Here is a 20,116-nt window from a genome sequence, read left to right as displayed (position 1 = left end):
AAACACATTTGAATGAGCATATTAGACTGTCTTTTCTTTTTTTGTTTGAGGCGAGTTGGTATTTCTTTAGTCTTTATTTCTTGCTGAAATTCTAATTTCGAACTTTTTCCTCGATGCTTTCCCCAGAGCGATTGTTTTACCACTTTATTTTCATGCTTCATCACTGCACACAGACTAAAACCAATCAGAGACCTTGTCAGTGGAGTCTCCTGTTAAGAATGGATATCTCGTAGCATAAGACTAGGCTAACGCAACGTCTCTGAAACGGCGATCGCCATTGTTTCTGAAGCTCTCATTTTTCTTAAACCTCTTTACTTTCAGCTAAAGAATGGCTGCCAGTGATGAAGTCAATTAATGGTGACTAAATGGAGCTGTAAGCAATGATGCAGAGACTTAATCTGTTTTCTGTTGCGGGGGCTATATTGAATCTGTCAGTCAGCCAGAGTGCCACAATAGCCCATTGTTTACAATAGGGAAATAAGAAATGGCTTCTGCAGGGGCAGTCTTCTTTTGTGTTGACACGAGGCTTCATTTGAATATAAAAAGTGCATGGTAGCATGGATGTGCACACGCGTGGCCTGACACAGACACACTAACACATGTAGGAAGAATGTCTGCACATAATCACAATGACACATACATGCATAAATATGTACATTGCCACCCCCCCACACACGCACACATAGGACAAACACAAGCACATGGGAATGACGCACACCAAAGCATACAAAGTGAACTTTGGAGCTGCAGATATGTGCACATAGACAGATGCATATTTTGTTTCACACAGAGATGAGAGCACAGAGCACATAAACCAACACACGTATGCTCACACACATACACACACACACTCATGCACAATGCATAAATGCTTCAAGACACACCTGCACAGATGTACAAGAATGCATATTGTAAGATGTTATCCCACATAAGACATAGACAAACACACAGCATAAACAAACAGACAAGCGTGCCCCTCCCCCGCCCCCAACATTCATACACTGACAGCATTAATGTATACGCCCACTGGCATATGTGCATGGACAGATAAGTGCATAAACTGTAAAGCTAACACCAGAGAATGCAGCAGAGAGACAAGTGGATAAAGATTAATACAAACAGATACACACACACACACACACATACACACACACCAGGTGATAATGGCCTCTCTGTAACAAGACTCATAAATATCACACACACACACACAAATACCAACATACTGGCATTCAAAAACACAAACGCTTGGCTAGCTGACTGTGTTCCTATTGTTAGGCAGCTGGTGACACCCCAATCCCCCAAAAATTGCTCATGCTCGCAGTCCTCAGCAAAGCATGCAGCTATCACGGCAAATCGACGTATACTGAAGACATTCAAGAGCGAATATCTGCAATCATGCTGCGTATCCACTTCTTTTCTTCTCGAGTTTGCTTGTCTTGTCTATTCTGATTGTTGTTGTTGTTGTTGTTATTCATATCACTGAACAACAGAGGTCAGCCTTCAGGTAGAAAATACACAAAGCACCTTTAAGAAATCTGGGGGCTGGTGGGTTAATGAATTCCTAGGCCAGTGCTGGATAGATAGATGGTCCAGGGAATGAATGGTGTTAGGGATGATAAAGTAGATGGGGGGGAGGGGGGGTCCCCTGTGTCCTGGTCGCTGTGATGCCCTGTGTGCTCCATTCATCAGCAACACTTCACAAGATCAGACTAGGTGACTGCGCTTAAACAAGCATGTTGCTGGGAATATAAACGTGTGTGTGTGTGTATTTGTGCTCATGGGGGAGGATTATAACCACAGATACATATATGTGGGTGTGTATGTATGCATGTTTCTTTATGTGTTACTTACATTGCTTGCGTGTGCGCATTTATCTACATGCATGGGTGAGGATTAGGACAACAGATGTATGTGTGGGTATGCAAGTGTTCTTGTGCATCTTAAACTCGCAACATATCTGTGTGTGTGTGTGTGTGTGTGTGTGTGTGTGTGTGTGTGTGTGTGTGTGTGTGTGTGTGCGCGCACACAGACATACTGTATGGACCGGATTGTAGCCAAAACACATGAGAGATGAGAGGACCAAACATGTTTGAACTTCCTCCTCGAGTCCCACCAACATTCAGAGATGGAATGCGCAGCGTGACGACGTAGTCATGAATCCACATCAGAATATGATTTATATGCCAAGTCAAATTTTGACAAATGAGAAATTTGACCCTATTATTAAAATTGAAAAAAAATTAAATTAAATTAAAATTAAGAAATTAGGCCCTGTGATGGCCTGGCGCCCTGTCCAAGGTGTCTCCCCGCCTGGTGCCCAATGACTGCTGGGATAGGCTCCGGCATCCCCGCGACCCTGAGAGCAGGATAAGCGGTTTTGATAATGGACGGATGGATGGAGAAATTTGACTGAGTGGATTGCTCACATAAGACACGTAAATACAACACTGTAAATTTGGATGTCAGGCTTTTAAAACTGAAAAACTTGCAATTTACATAGTATGCAATTTCAGACGTACATCTAAAAGCAGGCATGTATTTACATACAAGTACACACACATACCGCACATGGACACACACATCATTTGTGCTTTCTATGGGTTCACGACACGCATACGAGCAGACTCTCAGAAGCCTCTCCAAGTATCATTTGTTTAACCGATGCTGATTTCACAACAGTGGATTGCGTGGGACAATAAACTCTAAGAGGTCAGCTCTAAGTCTCCCTCACCCAATGTAAATACAACACAGTCTCCCTCACAGGAAACGCCAGACAGCTTGTGCGCTGCACGCCAAGACTGTATCTGTTACACTGACGATTGCCATACTGTCCATTAGTAAACAAGAAGTTTGTGGTAAACAAATAAGAAAGAGCTGTTTAGTATCACACGCACGCAACAATGCATGCAAACGGACACACATGGAGACACACACACACACACACACACAAACACACACACGACATAAATGCAAGAGCAGTGTTCATTAGGATGCTACATTAAAAGACAGAATAAAAACATAAATGGCTGTGTAGTCAAATAGCGGAATTGCTAATCTCTTCTTTTAGGACAGGGTTTATTTCATTAGCCCTGTTTGCACCAATGCTATCTCCCTGCTAATTAGCCAATTTGGATTTAACGTCTCCCACTTCATGCCAAGCAGCAAACAAACAAATGCACGGACCTCTAAGAATGCCTGTGTGCAATGAAAGGAATGGGAGAAAGAATGGCTTGCTGAGATTTTTTCATTATCTGAAAGTACCAAATGTTTAGCTTTAAAACCAGGTGATGAAAAACACTGTACCTTTGCAAAATGAATGGCTGTAGTATAATCTCATGGACATGTGTTGTATAATGGCATAACCAACGTGGCATTATGTTTCATTATGCATGTATGGATGTATGCTGCAGCGGAGAGGAAGGAACAGGAAATATTTGACAAGTATTTTTTACGTTTATTCTTGGTAGTTGGAGAGAATGGTGTGGTTACCATTTGAATAGGAAACATTTGAGTTTTGTCTTGTAATCATCCTGGTTGTTTTGACTCAAGAATTAATTTTCTGCAGCACAAATGCAGGCTAGCTCTATGAAGCCAGACTTTTGAAATAGTCGCTAATGTAAACAGTAGTGTGCACGTCTGGGTGGCACAGCGGTCTATTCCGTTGCTTATTAACACGGGAATCGCTGGTTTGAATCCCCGCGTTACCTCCGGCTTGGTCAGACACAATTGGCTGTGTCTGCGGGTGGGAAGCCGGAGGTGGGTATGTGTCCTGGTCGCTACACTAGCGCCTCCTCTGGTCAGTCAGGGCGCCTGTTCGGGGGGGACGGGGAACTCGGGGGGAATAGCGTGATCCTCCCACGCGCTACATCCCCCTGGCGAAACTCCTCACTGTCAGGTGAAAAGAAGCGGCTGGTGACACCACATGTATTGGAGGAGGCATGTGGTAGTCTGCAGCCCTCCCTGGATCGGCAGAGGGGGTGGAGCAGCAACCGGGACGGCCTGGAAGAGTGGGGTAATTGGGCAAGTACAATTGGGGGGAAAAATGGTGGGGGGGGAACAGTAGTGTGCTTGATGAATGTGTGAAGACCAACGTCCAGAAGTGTTGCAGAACTGTTAAGGGTCCATGCAGCATAAAGGCACAAAGGACTTCTGCAATGGCTCCCACTGTTTACAGCACTAATGCAGCTTAAACCATGGTGGTAGACTTCTTCAATTAATACAACTGTCTCATAGAACCAGGAAAATCTGTAAGTAGATCAGAGACAGGAAAGATTCAGTATAAATGCATGGCCTCCACTGCCTACAGCATTGAGTGGGACATCTTCAGTATGAACGTATATCAGTGATGGCTTTAGGGACACCCAGACAGGCCTGGTTCCAGACTGTTTTAATTGGGGGGGGGCAATTAGAGATTAGGGGTGGGCAACTTTTTATTCATGTCACAGTGTGCTGTACTACAGTCTATAGGCCATTCCCCTCATTTTAATGTCAGACTACTGCAGGCTACATGCACGAACTGTTTATGAACTCACTACTATGTACAGTAGTTCATAAATATGTATAGTACACTAACTGTATAAATGAGCAAAAAACATGAACTAACAATCCTGAAAACACACGTCTCATGGACCAGCTCTACTAAGCAACTGCAATCTAATATAAAACACTAATTGTCCAAGTAAAATGATAGGTAATTACAATAGAGAGTACCCCCCCATGTTACTTTAACAGGAGTATTGTTGTTGTTGTAATCGTGTCATTGTTGCTATTGTTGTTATTATTTGTATTAATATTAGCATTACTACTATATTATACACTGCACAAATTTAAGTTTCAGTTTGACTTTACAGGACAATTAACTTTGTAAAATTGAGCACCACATCGAACAGAAGATATGAAACCATTAATATTTAATGCACTATTCAAGAGATATAAGACTTCATATTTGAAATACATAAAATTAACTTGATATTGCTGTTCATTCTTTATCTCAGTTTTTTACAGTAAGTACAGGTAGATATTTAAAGCCTAAGCACGTAGCATAAGATAGAAGATAGAGATAGTTAATGTGTAATGTGCGCCTGTGGCTGTAACTTCAGCTGGAATTGGTGAGTTTTTCATTGTAATACAATGCTGTTCTGCAGGCCTGCGGGAACATATTTTGAGATGGGGGTGCTGCACTTCGAGGGGAGGAGTGGGGGTGTCAACATGTAATAAATATCATGAGAGCACCGCTTGCAACTGGCTCTGACAAAAGGGCCGGTGCTACCAAAATTGACAACCAAAGTTAACCACCACACACCACAACACAACCATCACAACTTTATAGAGATTCAATTCATTATAAATAGCCTAACCAAGACAACAAGTAGCGTGGCATACTGATCCAGAACTACCGGAAAATAACAGACCACTATAGCTATTCAACTTAGGTTCAATTTCATTCAGACCCAAACACTGAAACATAGAAATGCAGCCTCAAATTTTATACCACAGCAAAAACAAATTAAAAGGCACACTGTGCAATGGTAGAAGGATATTGAGCCTCATTGATCAAAAGTTCTGAACGCGCATTAAGCTGTAGGCCAAACAGGCCTAATGATTGCATAACAGGATATACAGTAGGCTAATTAAAACTATAAGGTGTGACCTCATTCTTGTTTTCCAATACATAAGTAATACACGTGTGTATTGCTTATGTATTGACTTATGTATTGTACTTACAGTGCATCCGGAAAGTATTCACACCCCTTCACTTTCCCCACATTTTGTTATGTTACAGCCTTATTCCAAAATGGATTCAATTCCTTTTTTTTCTCATCAATCTACATACAATACCCCATAATGACAAAGCGAAAATGGTTTTATAGAAATTTTTGCAAATTTATTAAAAATAAAAAACTGAAATATTGCATGTACATAAGTATTCACACCCTTTACTCAGTACTTGGTTGAGGCACCCTTGGCAGCAATTACAGCCTCAAGTCTTCTTGGGTATGAAACTACAAGCTTGGCACACCTATATTTGGGGTATTTCTCCCATTCTTCTCTGCAGATCCTCTCGAGCTCTGTAAGGTTAGACGGGGAGCGTCACTGCACAGTTATTTTCAGGTCTTTCCAGAGATGTTCAATGGGGTTCAAGTCTGGGCTCTGGCTGGGCCACTCAAGGACATTCACAGACTTGTCCCGAAGCTACTCCTTCGTTGTCTCGGCTGTGTGCTCAGGGTCGTTGTCGTGTTGAAAGGTAAACCTTCGCCCCAGTCTGAGGTCCTGAGCGCTCTGGAGCAGGTTTTCATCAAGGATCTCTCTGTACTTTGCTCCATTCATCTTTCCCTCGACCCTGACTAGTCTCCCAGTTCCTGCTGCTGAAAAAAACATCCCCATAGCATGATGCTGCCACCACCATGCTTCACTGTAGGGATGGTATTAGCAAGGTGATGAGAGGTGCCTGGTTTCCTCCAGACGTGACGTTTGGCATTCAGGCCAAAGAGTTCAATCTTGGTTTCATCAGACCAGAGAATCTTGTTTCTCATGGTCTGAGAGTCCTTTAGGTGCTTTCTGGCAAACTCCAAGCAGGCTGTCATGTGCCTTTTACTGAGCAGAGGCTTCCGTCTGGCCACTCTACCATAAAGGCCTGATTGGTGGAGTGCTGCAGAGATGGTTGTCCTTCTGGAAGGTTCTCCCATCTCCACAGAGGAACGCTGGAGCTCTGTCAGAGTGACCATCGGGTTCTTGGTCACCTCCCTGACCAAGGCCCTTCGCCCCCAATTGCTCAGTTTGGCTGGGCGGCCAGCTCTAGGAAGAGTCCTGGTGGATCCAAACTTCTTCCATTTAGGAATGATGGAGACCACTGTGCTATTTGGGACCTTCAAAGCTGTAGACATTTTTTTGTACCCTTCCCAGATCTGTGCCTCGATACAATCCTGTCTCAGAGGTCCACAGACAATTCCTTAGACTTCATGGCTTGGTTTCTGCTCTGACATGCACTGCCAACAGTGGGACCTTATATAGACAAGTGTGTGCCTTTCCAAATCATGTCCAATCAATTTAATTTACTACTAGAGGACTCCAATCAAGACGTAGAAACATCTCAAGGATGATCAGTGGAAACAGGATGAACCTGAGCTCAATTTTGAGTGTCACAGCTAAGGGTGTGTATACTTGTGTACATGCAATATTTCAGTTTTTTATTTTTAATAAATTTGCAAAAATTTCTACAAAACCTTTTTCACTTTGTCATTATGGGGTATTACATGTAGATTGATGAGGGAAAAAAGGAATTTAATCCATTTTGGAATAAGGCTGTAACATAACAAAATGTGGGGAAAGTGAAGGGGTGTGAATACTTTCCGGATGCACTGTATGTGTTGGGGAGGCAGAGTTATGGCAGCACGAAATCACGTTTGCGGTGGCCTCACCCAGTACTGTCCATGCAGTGTCTTGTCCACATCTGCGTTTAAGTTTGTGTCTTCGTTTGATGGCCGGGAGAGCTGGCGCTGGATCGGCTGGAAGAGGTTGGTCTGCTGCGTCCTGTGGGCCCAGGGATCACGGCCCTGCCTGGAGCTGGGCCCGAGGAGGAAGCACCGAGGACGGTCTGACAAGGATGCTGAAGTGGGGCAGGCTAGGTTAACTGCTAGCCCACGCAGACTGGCAATTCCGACAGTCATCCTGCCGTTCGTTCTCCTGGACAGTAAATTATTTTTAATTTTTTTTTTAGTTTGATATACATGTTCTTGTAGTTTTTAGATAGGTGTTTTTTGTCTTTGGGTTGCATTGCTGGAGGAAACGATATTTCATTTCATTTCATTTCATGTACTTGTGTACATGAAATTAAATAAAATGACAAAGTGGTCCTGATTCCTGTAAAGAAAAATAATTATGTCCAATAATATATGTGAATGAACTTTCAGTTGAACTGAACAGTTGATAGACCATGCCCATATACTGGACGGCAGGAACACATAACAATAAACCAGTATTCTTACCATGTGCTGCAGTCATAACACTTTAAATGGGTTTTTGCACTCCAGGGTGACACTGATAAAAATTTTCATCATGGCATGAATATCCAACTGGGCAACACCGTCTCTGTGTACAAGGATTTTCTGCCTCAGATCTATTAGGCTTTTTACCCTGGGGTGGAACTCTAAAGAAATCTGAAATGCGCTTTTGTGCCATGTTGTTGCTAACTTCTGTAGGAGCACATGAACTGTTGACCCGGGAAGTTTCCATCACTAACCATGCACGAGCAGCCCGCCTCGCCCTTAACAAAAATGGCAGATTAATTCTGATCAATTATGTGTTTATTTTCTTACCAAGTAAGGTATAAAATCAAATTACATTTAGTTTATAATAGTGACTAACATCATAATTAATCAATTTATCAAACTAAATTTATGTAATTTTGAATTATAGTTTGTGGCCCTGCGATGGACTGGTGGCCTGTCCAGGGTGTCTCTCCGCCTGCTGCCCAATGACTGCTGGGATAGGCTCCAGCATTGCGTGACCCCAATTGGGATAAGCGGCTTGGATAATGGATGGATGGATGGTTGTAGTGTGTCTACATTTCGCTAGGGAGTGCTGCAGCACCCTCCGTACTCCTAGTTCCCGCGGCTAAGCTGTTCTGTGACTCACACACATGCCGAATTTTCTAAAACAGTGATTCCCAAACTATGGCACGTGTACCACTGGTGGTATGCAAGGTTCTACCTGATGGTATACAAGAGCCTTGCTGAAAGGCCTTACAATTGCACTCCAACTGGCCCAAGTCCTTAACTAAAAACCAAAAAGCTGTCATTTAATTTAATTTTATTACAAACAATTATTACATAGACACATCACATTACTACTACTACTACTTTTGGCTGCTCCCGTTAGGGGTCGCCACAGCGGATAATCCGTTTCCATTTCTTCCTGTCTTCTGCGTCTTCCTCTGTCACACCAGCCACCTGGATGTCTTCCCTCACCACATCCATAAACCTCCTCTTTGGCCTTCCTCTTCTCCTCTTCCCTGGCAGCTCCATATTCAGCATCCTTCTCCCAATATACTCAGCATCTCTCCTCCACACATGTCCAAGCCATCTCAATCTTGCCTCTCTTGCTTTGTCTCCAAACCGTCCAACCTGAGCGGTCCCTCTAATATAATCATTCCTAATCCTGTCCTTCTTCGTTACTCCCAGTGAAAATCTTAGCATCTTCAACTCTGCCACCTCCAGCTCCGCCTCCTGTCTTTTCGTCAGTGTCACTGTCTCCAAACCATATAACATAGCTGGTCTCACAACCATCTTGTAAACTTTCCCTTTAACTCTTGCTGGTACCCTTCTGTCGCAAATCACTCCTGACACTCTTCTCCACCCACTCCACCCTGCCTGCACTCTCTTTTTCACCTCTCTACTGCACTCCCCGTTACTTTGGACAGTTGACCCCAAGTATTTAAACTCAAATGCCTTTGTCACCTCCACTCCTTGCATCCTGACCATTCCACTGTCCTCTCTCTCATTCACGCATAGGTATTCTGTCTTGCGCCTACTGACTTTCATTCCTCTTCTCTCCAGTGCATACCTCCACCTCTCCAGGCTCTCCTCAACCTGCACCCTAGTCTCGCTACAGATCACAATGTCATCCGCAAACATCATCGTCCATGGAGACTCCTGCCTGATCTTGTCCGTCAACCTGTCCATCACCATTGCAAACAAGAAAGGGCTCAGAGCCGATCCTTGATGTAATCCGACCTCCACCTTGAACCCATCTGTCATTCCAACCGCACACCTCACCATTGTCACACTTCCCTCATACGTATCCTGCACCACTCCTACATACTTCTCTGCAACTCCTGACTTCCTCATACAATACCACACCTCCTCTCTCGGCACTCTGTCATAAGCTTTCTCTAAATCTACAAAGACACAATGCAACTCTTTCTGGCCTTCTCTATACTTCTCAAACAACATTCTCAAAGCAAACATCGCATCTGTGGTGCTCTTTCGTGGCATGAAACCATACTGCTGCTCGCTGATCATCACCTCTCCTCTTAACCTAGCTTCTATTACTCTTTCCCAAATCTTCATGCTGTGGCTGATCAACTTTATACCTCTGTAGTTGTTACAGTTCTGCACATCGCCCTTGTTCTTCAAAATCGGCACCAGTATGCTTCGTCTCCACTCCTCAGGCATCCTCTCACTTTCCAGGATTGTGTTAAACAATCTAGTTAAAAACTCCACTGCCATCTCTCCTAAACATCTCCATGCCTCCACAGGTATGTCATCAGGACCAACTGCCTTTCCACTCTTCATCCTCTTCATAGCTGCCCTCACTTCCTCCTTGTTAATCCACTGAACTTCCTGATTCACTATCCCTACATCATCCAACCTTCTCTCTCTCTCATTTTCTTCATTCATCAGCCCCTCAAAGTATTCCTTCCACCTTCTTAGCACACTCTCCTCACTTGTCAGCACATTTCCATCTCTATCCTTGATCGCCCTAACTTGCTGCACATCCTTTGCAGCTTGGTCCCTCTGTCTAGCCAATCGGTACAAGTCCTTTTCTCCTTCCTTAGTGTCTAACCTGTCATACAACTCACCATACGCCTTTTCCTTTGCCTTTGCCACCTCTCTCTTTGCTTTACGCTGCATCTCCTTGTACTCCTGTCTACTTTCTTCATCTCTCTTACTATCCCACTTCTTCTTTGCCAACCTTTTCCTCTGTATAATTTTCTGTACTTCCTCATTCCACCACCAAGTCTCCTTGTCTTCCTTCCTCTGTCCTGATGACACACCAAGTACCTTCCTAGCTGTCTCCCTCACTATTTCTGCAGTGGTTGTCCAGCCATCTGGCAACTCTTCACTACCACCCAGTGCCTGTCTTAACTCCTGCCTGAACTCCACACAACAGTCTTCCTTCTTCAACTTCCACCATTTGATCTTCGGCTGTGTCTTCACTCGCTTCCTCTTCTTGGTCTCCAAAGTCATCCTACAGACCACCATCCGATGCTGCCTAGCTACGTTCTCCCCTGTCACCACCTTGCAGTCTCCAATCCCTTTTAGATGGCGCCTTCTACATAAGATATAGTCCACCTGTGTGCACTTTCCTCCACTCTTGTATGTCACCCTGTGTTCCTCCCTCTTCTTGAAATATGTATTCACCACAGCCATTTCCATCCTTTTCGCAAAATCAACCACCATCTGTCCTTCCACATTTCTCTTCTTGACTCCATACCTTCCCATCACCTCCTCATCACCTCTGTTCCCTTCACCAACATGTCCATTGAAGTCCGCTCCAATCACCACTCTCTCCTCCTTGGGTACCCTCTCCACCATGTCGTCCAACTCACTCCAGAATTCTTCTTTTTCATCCATCTCACACCCAACTTGCAGGGCATATGCGCTGATAACATTCAGCAATAAACCTTCAATTTCCAGCTTCATACCCATCACTCTGTCTGACACTCTCTTCACCTCCAGCACGCTCTTGACATACTCTTCCTTCAGAATTACCCCTACCCCATTACTCCTCCCATTCACACCATGGTAGAAGAGTTTGAACCCACCTCCGATACTCCTGGCCTTACTCCCCTTCCACCTGGTCTCTTGCACACACAGTATGCCTACCTTTCTTCTTTCCATCATGTCAGCCAGCTCTCTCCCTTTACCAGTCATAGTGCCAACATTCAAAGTTCCAACTCTCACCTCCACATGCCTACCCTTCCTCCTCTCTAGCTGCCTCTGGACATGCTTTCCTCCTCTCCTTCTCCTTCGCCCAAAGGTAGCATAGTTTCCACCGACACCCTGCTGGTTAACAGTACCGGTGGCGGTCGTTGGTAACCCGGGCCTCGACCGATCCGGTATGTAAGTCTTATTTATGATCCGCATATTTGATTTGGCAAAGATTTTATGCCGGATGCCCTTCCTGACGCAACCCTCCCCATTTGTCCTGGCTTGGGACCGGCACTAAGGATGCACTGGCTTGTGCATCCTCAGTGGCTGGGTTACACATCACATTACACTTTTGTAAAAAATTAGTGTTACATCCGACATAGCATGAACTAGTAGCGTAGGCCTTGACGCAGTCGGATTCAGCCACCTCAGTCATTGATTTTAGCTAACATTATTAGCTTGTCATAATAAAGTACCACAACTGAATGGATGCAGAGCCAGATCTGTGACTTGTGCTGACTGCACTCGTGCCTCATGCCTCACATTCCAAAAGTATGCCAGTGCAAACAGGCTCATCCGTCTCACTGAAATGGTATTATTATTATTATTATTATTATTATTATTTCTTTCATGTTTCTTGTTTTACATCATGTAGAGCTGGGTCCAAACTATGGACCCGAGGCACTGTAGGGCAGATGTCACTTGATTGACAGTACTCGTCGTAATATGTGGGCTGTGGACTGTTCCGAGTAGGACGATCTTCTGGATTGCATGGATGTTGATGTTGCCTGGAATACAGTTGGTGAACTTTTCCATTCCCTTCTTCATGAGTCCTAGAGCTCCGATGACCACTGGTGTTGTTTTGGTCTTCATATCCCACATCCCGTTGATTTCAATCTCCAGGTCTTTGTACTTGGTAAGCTTCTCTGTGACTTTCACTGAGGTGTTTTTTTCGGATGGTATTGCCATGTCGATGAGCATGCACCTCTTTTCCTTCCTGTCCTTGATAACGATGTCGGGCTTGTTGGCTTTTATCTCTCTGTCAGTGTGGGTGGGCATGTCCCTGAGGATGGTGACGTCATTTTTCTCAGTGACTGTTTTTGGCTGATGTTCGTACCACTTCTCAGTCGTCTTGATCTTGTCACTCCTGCAGATCTTCCAGGGCAGGTATGCTGCTGCCTTGTTGTGCCTGTATATGTACTCGGTCTTTGCCAGTTTCGGGCAACCTGAGACAATGTGGTCGATGGTTTCTTCGTACATTCCAGATTCTGCATTTTGGGTCTGTTCCATCTTTGATGATGCGATGGTGATAGGAACTGGTTGCCAGGCTCTGGTCTTGTGCAGCAATTATCAGGCCCTCTGTCCCTGCTTTCAGCCCAGTGCTCCTCAGCCACTGGTGTGTCTTTTGTTGGTCCACATCTGCGTCTTTCATTATTATTATCATTATTATTATTATTATTAGTAGTAGTAGTAGTCAGGGGTGGACTTACATAAGTGAGGTGGCTGTTACATAGTTGGTATCTGCAATGGGAAGTGGTACTTGGGAAATTTGGTTTTTTACATAATGGTACATGGTGTGAAAAGTCTGGGAACCTCTGTAAAGAGGCGGCACGGTGGCCCAGTGGTTAGTGTAGTCGCCTCATAGCAAGAAGGTCCTGGGTTCAAACCCTGGGGCTGTCCAGCCTTGGGGTCATCCCGGGTCGTCCTCTGTGTGGAGTCTGCATGTTCTCCCCATGTCTGCGTGGGTTTCCTCCCACAGTCCAAAGACATGTAGGCCAGGTGAATCAGCCATACTAAATTGTCCCTGGGTGTAAATGTGTGTGTGTGTTTGTGTCGGCCCTGTCCAGGGTGTCTCCCCGCCTGCCGCCCATTGACTGCTGGGATAGGCTCCGGCATCCCGCGACCCTGATTGGGATAAGTGGCTCGGATAATAGCTGGATGAATGTTCTAAAAGACACCAGAGATTTGTCAGAGGTCTTAAATTTTGTTTTAATTATGTGTTTCTTTATTGAAAAATACGGCAATGTTAAACTGCAAGAATTTTGAATGGAGTTTGGCCTAATTTGTCTGATGCCTGACGAGAACGTCGCGACAAACTATTTAAATCATTCATGTGGACTCTCGGATAGTCAGCAAGCCGGACTTTTTCTACTGTTGGAAAAATGAATGAAACAGCTCACCTGCTGCCGTGTCTTATTTGTCTATGAATGGATCACAGCTGACTGCCGACAGCAGCTCTCCAGCAGTGGGTGAGCTAATGAAACTACTGACAGTAGAGAGAGGACCGCTGTGTGAGACTGTGGGCAACTTTATGAAGCTGTATTATAGTCACAGTGGCTTTGTTATCAAAAGAAGAAACAAAACTATATCAAATATCTTGTTTTATTCACTTAAAAATATAACTGGCTGCTTTTTTTTTTTTTTTTTACTCGGGCACAGTATCTTATTACTGGGGCATGTAATCCAGTAAATTGGGCAAGGTGATTTGGGGTGGGCGGAGCTAAGATTTGGATGGGCAATGCCCACCCCTGCCCGTGTCTGGATCCGGCCTGACATCCAGGTGACAGAAAGCAATACACGTCTTAGCAGCCGTGACATGGTTCTTCATAAATGTCTACCAGTGCGCGAAGCAGGAAATGGAATTTCTCCTTCCGAGGCATACTTTATATTCCCGACATCTGGTCCTTCGGATGGCCCGTGACGTCAGGCGAGCTCTGCAGTGTCTAGAAGCTTTCACTTGTCCCTGGTGCTTTAATCTGGAATTCGTTGTTAATCTATCAGAGTGTTGTGAGGCAGCGAGGGCACTCATTCAGTGTGACAGAGCTGACTCAAAGCAACGAATCCATGTTTGAGCGTGTGTGTGTGTGTGTGAGAGAGAGAGAGCGAGAGTGTGTGTATGTGTGTGTGCGTGTGAGAGAGAGTGTGTTCGTGTGTGTATGAAAGAGAGAGGCAAAGTCAAAAAGCGAGAGGGAGAGTGAGAGAGTGAAAAGAGAGAAAGAGAGGTAGAATTGGGGCGAAAGGTTGAAAGAGACAAGTACACCCGTGTAACAACACAGCGTGTCAGAAAGAGAAAGAGAGAATTAGAAATGTGTGCATGTGTGTAACTGGTACTTACCCGATTACTGGTGAGTGAGAACTGACGTCTTCATCTCGTTCCTCAGCGTCAGAAATCTCAGAAGAACCAAAAAAACAAAACAAAAAAAAATCAGACTGTTAAAGAGCAAGAGGGAGATTTCTGCATACAGAATGAGAGAACAAGAAAAAATAGTGTTTGCCGCTTTGTGTAGTTGAATCTACTTGATTGGGAGCTAAGGAAAAGCAATTTTTTTCCTCTCGTTCCTTGCTTGGGAAAGCCGGATGGGGGGAATGGAGAAAAGACAAAATGTGTAGGCGAGACAAAACAGAATATACGGGCCGAGCGATGACGGGGAGTGGAACTGTTGCTGTGGTGCACTCCTTGTCATGTGGACATGTGCACTCAAGGTGTGCAAAGAGGCCAAGGGATAAAGAGAGGAAAAAGGAAGGGGATGAGGAGAAGAGAGTGTTCGATTAGAGAGGGCGCTGAACTACTGAATGCCATATCTGGCTGTGTAACTGGCCATCTGCACACGGGGCCCTGAACTCATTTAAATTCAGGACGATGGCGCCGTTTCTTAAATCCTTCAGAGCTGAATGCTTCTTGCACCCTGGCGAGGAGCTCCACTGACGACGGCTGCTCAGGCTGACAATGTGAGCCGCCACCATAGCACACACAGGCTTCTCTCTGGGGCAGACCCCCCCACCCCCACACCACCCTGGTCTGCTTGAAAAGCAGCATCTTTGACCTTTTTAGATAGCATATTCTAGAAACAGGGGCTTTTGTTTGACAAACCTGCAGTGCACGCTCCCTACAATGAATTTTTTCTTAAAAACAGACTCAATAAAACTTTACTTTCACATGAAGATGGAAGGAAGTGCCCTTTGCATTAGAGCAAGTCAAAGCTGCTATGAGGAGTTTGGGATTTTTGTTGGCTTTGTGCAACACCGCGGATTAAAGCACAAGTGTCTCGCAATAGAATGACGACTTCCTTGTTGCACAGATCTATGTTCGCCCGTCGGTAGCTCGAGCATTTGCTTTGTAGAGTGAGAGATGTAGTGGTGTTTTGGGAAAACAGGTGTTTGCAAGATATACGGCGATGGGGTACTGTTTCTATAATTGTGGCTATATGTAATCAGTCTGTGCGCCGTAAATCCTTTCGTCAGAATTTGCAAGGAATCTGATGTGGAGACCAGCATTTGGAATCATGATGTAGTGATGTGTACTCTTCTTGCTGATGGTCTCATTTGCTTATTTCAGTCAGATAGAGGCATCCAAGTAAATTGGGACGGATGAAAAACTCCTTGTATAAGCTTTAAATTTGACAGGGAAATGACTTTTTTTCTACGCACAGGATAAGACTGTGTGTGTGTGTGTGTGTGTGTGTGTGTGTGTAGAGGGTGACTATGAAGCCTGGTTAGAGTAAGGGCAGGGTACATATGTGTGTGTGTGTGTGTGTGTGTTTCAGTGCTAATGGGCAATTTTGTGGGGGTTGAGATTAGAGTTGATCGTGGTTGGGTACAAATCCTAGTTTGTGAAATTTGACAATGAAATGTAAAATGTGCCTGGAAGGGCTTCTGCAAGTTTTGTTGCAGTATTTCTCCAGATAACCCGGTTTCATTATGTACATGGTTTAAAGGAATACATCTGCATTCAGCTCAAGGTTATTTCCCTATTTCTCAAAAAAAAAGTAATGAGTTTTAGATTAATACTTCTGTTGCCCTCATTGTAAGTCGCTCGGTAAAAGAGCGCCATCTCAAATGAAGAGGGTGCTCATTTATGACACAATATGAGTTACAGACATAGCTAATGAAATGTACATACAACCCAACCCTAGAGTCCATAATCACAGACGCAATCATCTTTACTCTCTTAGGATGCGGAGCTCGAAAATCAACGCATCTCATCACCACCTATTCCATCAGCACACTCAAGGGCGGCTTCCAATTTCAGCCAGTGATGGATGGGGTGCTGAGAAAAACAGGGAGGGTGATGAGCTCCAATCAGGAGGCTTCTCTGGGGACCGTTATCAATGGGCTACTTCCTGAAACATCTGCTGTGCGGCTATCCATCATCAGATGACCAGGGGAAGCCGTCGGAAGGAATGATAGGCTTAACAAAACGGCCCCCCTGTCAGGGGGTGGGGTGCAAGATGCCACCTTTTGTGGTTTTCATCGTGACAGTTTGTCATGACATGATCAAAGAGATAGCAGGTCTGGTCTTTGCTCTTTGACAAGGACAGAATTTGCCGACAGTAATAAATCAATGATCCATGACTGTGATAAGAGAACGTGTTGGATGGATTTTCTGCACGAGTGCCTCTGGTGTACAGTGGAACGAACGATGCTTATCGGAGCTATACGAACGATGCTTATCTGAGCTATCTGGGGTATGAAGGCTGTTGGGGGGAGGGGGGGTAATAGAAACATCCTTGATAAAGCTGAAATGCATTGCAGTTCTGTCCAAAATGTAATACAAAATATGGTACTCACAATCTAAGCTATCATGCAATTTTATTTGCAACTTTAGTGCTTTAATTTGAATGTATCAACAAGAAAACTGTAGCTATTGCACTAAACTAATATATTTTAGCTCATAGAGAGGTAGACAGACAGTTTTTTTCTACAGCATTTTGACCCCCTGAGAACATTAAGATTGAGATCAATCAAAATTGGAGGAAATGAAATATAGTTGAATAATATATTTTAGCTCTACGAATATATATTTTTCAATTGTAACAAACCTGAGTCTACAAATGCACTGTCCAAAGCCTGTGACCTCTGCAAACAAACAAATTTAGCTTTGAGGAGCATCCAGGTAGTGTAGCGGTCTAGTCCGTTGCCTACCAACACGGGGATCGCCGGTTCGAATCCCCGTGTTATCTCCAGTTTGGTTGGGCATCCCTACAGACACAATTGGCCGTGTCTGCGGGTGGGATGCCGGATGTGGGTGTGTGTCCTGGTCGTTGCACTAGCGCCTCCTCTGGTCGGTTGGAGCACCTGTTCAGGGGGGGGGGGTAACTGGAGGGAATAGTGTGATCCTTCCACACTCTACATCCCCCTGGTGAAACTCCTCACTGTCAGGTGAAAAGAAGCGGCTGGCGACTCCATGTGTCGAAGGAGACATGTGGTAGTCTGCAGCCCTCCCCAGATTGGCAGAGGGGGTGGGGCAGCGACCGGGATGGCTTGGAAGAGTGGGGTAAATGGCTGGGTGCGGTTGGGAAGAAAAAAAAAAAGGGGGGGGGAAATAATCCACAAAAAAAAAAGTAGCTTTGAGACTTTGCTCTTTTTAGCATGCAGGCTCACCTTACAGCATACGTCCCTCTGGCTTGTGGCATCTGCACAGTTCAGAGTGATATAGGCTCTGGTGTCCTGTGTGATTATTCCAGATGCTGCCTGGTGTGTAGTTAATGAGGGGGGGCTTCACCCCAGGTCAAGTTTGAGGCTTCTGCAGGGGCTTTGAAGCTTGTTTACCCTCCTGCCTGGTGCCCAGGAGGCCTCTGTGCCCCCCCTCCTACTCCCCAGCTCTGCCTGCCTGCCGCATACCTGCCAGGCAAATAGCTGTGCTGAAAAATTCCAAATGCACCAAAATTGAGAGAGGATGTGGCCTGGAGACGACCGCGGATTGATTCTCGGCGGAGCTGAAACGTGTCCATCAAATATGTACCCCAGGTGCACTTTCTTAGTGATCTTGAGTGAGACAATGAACATGCCATCTCGCCACATGTCAGTCTGGGTAATAGTGTCATGTATATGACTGAAATGTACAGTAAATGGCTACCTTGACTTAACATGTAAGCAGGGGAGGGAGTTTATTTTAGTAACAGCTATTGGCCCAGCTCCCATCTGGAACAGATTTGCATATTTTCCAGATTGCATTCACATTTTAGAGTTAACAGTGCCATTTTTACAATAAAGAAAACAACAAGTGAGAAGCGAGAACACAGCCTGGGAGGAAAGAGGAAACTCGGCGAAGCACATTTCAAGGGGGTGTCAAACCGGTCAAAGATATTAAGTTTAAGTAAGCCTTGCCCTGACAAGGTGCTCTTTCATTTAGTAAGAGAAGGTGAGCATCGCTCAAACACCTCACCGTGTTACGGCAAGGCCTGTGGCGGAGTTGGGATACTGTGATTGTCTCTCAAGTAATACAGCGATTTCATGAGCGTAAAAGCCTTTTTCTGTAGTGGTAAGCCCAGGTTACAGAGCTCAACACTATTTTGAGAGTTGTTTTTAGGCTGAACCAAAAAAAAAAAGGTGCAGAGGATGGCATAAGCACAACTACTCATCCTCACTTTACAATGGCACTAAAATCTGAACTTGAAATGATTAAAAGGAGAGATGGTGAGAAGAAATACAAATTCAAAAAGATAGACAGTGGTATAAAAATAACAAAAATGTGCACATGAGTCTTCCGTGTATATCTAAGAGAGAATTATTAAGTGTCTTGTAGTTAATGTGCATGTTCTAGAGACTTCTGCAGTCTCCTGGCATGGACAATTTCCACTTTTCACCTTCATCGCAAACACAGGAATGAGATGAAATAACCAAATTTCTTCAGTGGTGCACATGCACGTCAATTAGCCGTCCGCTACAGAAACCATACAAATAGCAGAACATCCACGAGATCCAAAGCCTGACATCCGTCACAATTTCCCAACTCAAGCAATAATTACTTCCACAACATGGCAACAGATGTCACGCTCCAATTCCTCAAGCTTTGCCCTCAGTAACCTCTGCAAACTATTTTGGCACGCTAGCCTTTTAAAACACCTGAGCGAATCACAGCCATCAAAGAGTGAAGTCACGATTGTCTTTGCGACCCTGTGACAGCTCCAGGTCAGCTTAGGGGGCAAGAATCCCCCCACTCCTCCGTGGCTGGAGAGCGAAGATGGCCACATAACGTGTTGTGAAGGTTACCTCTCCTCATTCCTCTTTGATCAAGAAGGGGTGCAGACACACAATGTCCTGGAATGATAAAGGATAGGCCGGAGAGAGGTGATGCAGGAGGCTTAGAATCAGATGGAAATAATAAGTCAAGAAGGATCGAGAGGGATTTAGACAGGCTACCTCAAGGCTTGCCATTGTATGTATATATGTGTGTATGCATTCACGAGAGTGAGATGTGTGAGGCATTCGATCTCGACCTTATGATGCCAAACCCCCCCCCCTTTCCTTTGGTTGTTGCCCGGCAACATCACCTTGACTGCAACAACCAGAGAAAGAGTGTGGCGGGGGGCGGGGGGATAAAAGTAGTGCCTGTCTCATGCTGGCTTTTGTTACTCATATCACCCCTCTGCCTGAAAGCCATGGTGCGTCCTTCCTGAGTGAGGATTTACTGTTTTTTATTTATTTTTATTTTTTTATCATCTTTTACGGGACAGGGCAAAGAT

General features: G+C 44.7%; 1 long non-coding RNA gene across 1 annotated transcript in view; it reads right to left on the bottom strand.

The window, feature by feature from the left end:
• Positions 1-4,232: 4,232 nt before the first annotated feature.
• The window catches only part of LOC130124583 (uncharacterized), a 38,271-nt gene continuing 22,387 nt past the window's right edge, over positions 4,233-20,116 (bottom strand). Inside the window, exons 2-4 of the long non-coding RNA XR_008811370.1 lie at positions 14,767-14,822; positions 7,419-7,683; positions 4,233-4,245 (exon numbers count right to left, since the gene is read on the bottom strand). This is a non-coding gene — a long non-coding RNA (uncharacterized LOC130124583). The remainder of the gene's footprint in view (positions 4,246-7,418; positions 7,684-14,766; positions 14,823-20,116) is intronic.

This window comes from Lampris incognitus, chromosome 14 (genome assembly GCF_029633865.1).
Source record: "Lampris incognitus isolate fLamInc1 chromosome 14, fLamInc1.hap2, whole genome shotgun sequence".
Lineage (NCBI taxonomy): Eukaryota > Metazoa > Chordata > Actinopteri > Lampriformes > Lampridae > Lampris > Lampris incognitus.
This window is presented reverse-complemented; position numbering and strand designations above follow the sequence as displayed.